The sequence below is a fragment of the Lipotes vexillifer genome, unplaced genomic scaffold, assembly GCF_000442215.2.
Source record: "Lipotes vexillifer unplaced genomic scaffold, Lipotes_vexillifer_v1.1 scaffold225, whole genome shotgun sequence".
Classification (NCBI taxonomy): Eukaryota; Metazoa; Chordata; class Mammalia; order Artiodactyla; family Lipotidae; genus Lipotes; species Lipotes vexillifer.
The window spans coordinates 1,984,164-1,988,199 of record NW_006787630.1 but is presented as its reverse complement, the minus strand read 5'-3'; positions in this window follow the sequence as shown (position 1 = coordinate 1,988,199).

Genomic DNA, 4,036 nt, shown 5'->3' with positions numbered 1-4,036 from the left:
GCTCTAGCCTGAGCCGCTTGGGGTGTTGGCGGTGCGGGCTCAGCTCGCAAAACCAGGCTGGGTTGTGGGAAGGCTGTTGGCTGTCACGCCGGGAGGGTGGGCACAGGCAAAGGTCACCAGCCAGGGCTGGGGATGGCAGGCAGCAGCGTGGCTACCACTTCTGGGCTGGGCCTGGGCTGCTGGACAGACATGAGGCTCTGCCAGGTTCCAGACTGTGACGTCTGTCCCATGGGCTCCCCGGCCCCACCCCAGCTGCACTGGGAGGGGGTGGGTCCTGCCTGCTCCCACGGAGGACCTGCCCTGTGCCTGCCTGGCTTGTGGGTGGCCCAGCTGGCCAGGTGCCCGATCCCTGGTGGTGTTGGCACCTCCGTGGCACCCGGGCCCCTGGACTGGCCCCAGTTGGGTGGGGTGGCTGGGCGAGGACGGTCCTGGCACATTGAAGCTTCAGGGCTGTCCCATTTCTTTCAGCCAGTAACTCACTTTTGCAACCATGGGGGTGACCCAAGCACTGGCCACCTCCTTGCCCCCCTCCCCGGCCCTGGGTCAGAGCAGAGCTGGTGGGGCATTTCAGGGGGGTGAGTGTGTGGGAAAGCTTGGGCCTCTCTGTGTCACCGGCAGCCAGAAGGTGACGGAGAGGCCACTCCCAGGCTTGTCATTGGCACGGGTGGGCTGTGTGGTCTTGTGTCACGATCTTATGCGAATGACTGTCCCGTAGCTGCCTCTGAGGCTTGATGTCTGGGGAGTCTCCAGGCAAGCTTGCAGCTCTGGGTGGTGTCCGTCTGGGGCTTGCTCCTGTGCAGGTGAGGTCCAAGCAGCCGGCCCCCACTTCCTCAGGAAACCCCAGCTCAGCTAAAGCTGGGACAGCTGTGGGGTCACAGGTGCAGCCCCACTCCTCCCCTCCTTGTCTCCCGGCTTAGAGCCCAGGTCTTCGAGTTCCTGGACTGGCTTCTCATCTGTTCTATAAATAAGAGCAAGGACACAGCTGGGGGCTGGTGGAGGCTTGTGGGAGGAGACCCTGGACCAGTGGTCCCCACACCAGGGAGCCTGCCTGCACCATCACCCCCTGAGGCCACAGCCCGGGGCTATGGGACACAGCCACACAGCTAGGACCCCCAGCATGGTGCAGGCCCCCTGGGGGACGTGCACGCCTCAGAGCCCGGCCTGGGGACACCTGCGCCCTGAGGGCTTCAGGAACAGCCTGTGCTGGCCAGGCTGCGTCCCGGGGTGGCAGGCACCCAGGGTGGGATGGGTCACAGGGCCAGGAACCAGGGGTCACGACCCCTTCTGAGAGTGCAGGCCTTGGGCCTTGTTGGGGCAGGCGGTGCCCAAGGGTTCATCTCCTTCCCAGGAAGGGGTCCCTTCATGCTTTGAGTGCACTCACGGCCTGGGACTGCCCCCCATAGCACAGGGATGCTATGAGTGGGAGAAAACAGGCCTTAGGCTGATCTGGCACGTTTATCAACTTGGACTTACAAAGCCAGGCAGGGGCCACTGGTCCCCTGTGTGTGTGACCCTCAGGGGCCCCATGCCAGGAGACAGCCCACTTCCCTGCAGGCAGACGAACCAGGCCCAGTGAGATCACAGATGCGTTGGAGGTCTCAGCCGCACCCCACCCAGCGCCACCTGCCCACCTGAGGGCCCCACCTGGCCTGTCCCTCCGTGAGCCCTCCATCATTCAGATGCTCCGGCTTCAGAGCGCACGGTCCCCTGTGCTGCCTTCCTGCTCTCTCTGCAGGCAGAGTAGGCCAGGCCCGCAGACCCTCAGCCCGGCCCCATCACCGGGTCTCGGGGCACTCGTGAGAGCCTCCGGTGCTTTGCGCTGACTTGCTTCTCATCTGAGCACTGTTCTGTTTGTCTGGCAAACTCCTATCCGTGCCTCAACCCCAGCCTCCTGATCCCTCCCTCAAGCCCAGCCCTGACCCTGTGGGGCTAGGAGTGTCTGGGTGTGCCTGTGAGGGGGTGGGGGGCCAGAGACTGCAGGAGCCCTTGGGTGGGAGCAGGAGGCAGACCTGGAAAGGAGTACAGCCCTGGGAGGGGCCCCCAGGGCAAGGCTGGGGGCAGAGGTGGTCAGGTCAGATAAAGGGAGACACCAGATAAGTGGACAAGTGCCCTGGGGTCCCCCTCCTCTGGACAGAGAGGGAGGGACGACTGAGAGGGCCCTACCCTCAGCCAGGGTCATCCTTAGAAAGCCCCCTTACACAGGGCGACCTGTAGGGACACACCTGAGGACATGCCAGGCTTCTGCCTGTTAATGGCTGTGTGGCCACAGTTTCCTCACCTGTAAAATGGGTAGGGTGATTACGCCCACCACAAAGGCAGGATACCAGCAGGTGAGCATGCCTGATGGGATGATGGCAATATTGCCAGGCCTAGGTGAGGGCCCCACATCCCCAGGCTCCAGAGTGAGGTCTGCTGTGTTCTCTCACTTCATTCTACTGCCACCCTGCAGAAACTGAGGCTCACAAAGGTCAGTGCCCTACGGGGTCACAAAGCCCAGCGGGTGGTGACTGGATGCACAAGGCAGGCCTGGCGCTGGTGAATCGCTCCATAAATGCTCTCTGAGGTCACCGTTAAGGGATGCAGTTGGCTGGGCCGCCAGGGCAGCTGGCTGGGGCCCCCCCACTGCAGGCAGGTGACCCCAGCCTGTTTTCCTGGACCGAGGCCACTGACTCAGGCCCCCCTTCCCGCTCCCCGACGCGGGCGCCCCCAGGCGGAAGCACTCGGCCAGAAAGGGGGCGGGGCAGGGAATCCAGCTGTGCACCCCGAAATCCCGTAGCACGGTCCGGAGTGCGGGTGCGCCCGAGTCGTCAACGCGGCCGATCGTGACCCCGGATTCATAGCATTCAAGGAGCGCCACCCCCTCCCCGTTTAAAATGCGAGATTTAGGGGGCGGGTGGCCCAGGCCCGACGGCGCCCCAGGGCCCTGGCCGGCAGGCAGGGGCGGGGGCCGGCCTGCGTCACCGCCTGCCCGGTCCCCCGCCCCCTGGCCGCCCAAACTCCACCCCGAGGGAAGGCGGCGCGGATAAAGGCTCGGGGGCCGCCCGCTCGGCCCCAGACCGGCTCCGCCACCGCGCGCTCGGCCTGGACGTGGGTACACCCAGGACAGTTGGGACTTCGGACTTGCCTCTCCCGGTGAGTGGGGGGCGGGACCTCGCGGGCCGAGGAAGGGGGTTCTCACTCTAGGCTCTTGAGGGTGCCCCACTTTTCTTTGTTCTTTGAGCAGGCAGTGTTCAAAGGTGTCTCCAGCCCTGGGAAGCCCCCCGGGACGTGGAGTGGGAGGCACTCGGCGCAGCCAGCACCGCCCGGGAGGGACCTCTGCCCCCGCCCCGCCCCCCAGGCACTCCCCCTCCCCGAGAGTGACCTTGAGCTAGTTGCCTTTCCGGCCTCAGTTTCCCCGAATGTGAGGCCCCAGTATCCTGACTTGGAGGCTTCATGCTCCTAGCGAGGCTCCCACAACGCCCGCAGTCCCGTCGGACTGCCCCCTGTCCCTGGAGGCCTCGGCGACCCCTCCCCGGGTCTCCGGGCAGCGCTCCCAGGTGGGGCCGGCAGAGGGCGCGCCGGCGCTGCTGACTCACCGCAGCCCAGAGTGGCGCGCGCGGGCGCAGCCGGGGACGCCGCGTCACGTCACGGCTCGGGCGGGCGCGAGTCGGGAAGCGACCGGCGCGGGAGGGCCTCTCTGGCACCGGCCACGTCACCACGGCACCGGCCACGGGGGTGCAGGCCCCGCCCGCAGCTCCACCCCTTGCCGGGGCTTCACGCCTCACGGGTGGGGGGCACCCCGGACCGACCCTCCCGCGAGCCCCCCAGCCTGGGCTCGGCCACGAGTCGCGGGGACAGCGTCCAGATTCCGCTAGCGGCGGCTTCCCGGATCGGCGCTGGGGGAAGGCCCTGGCTTCCTGCTCCTTCGGCGCGGAGCCACTGCCGTCCCCCACGGCGCGCAGCCCCAAGCCTGGGTCCCGCGCCCCCCGGGCCGGGCCGCCCGCCCTTTGTTGCGGGCCCGGGCCTTATGAATGGCCGCGGCGGGGCGGGGGCGCGG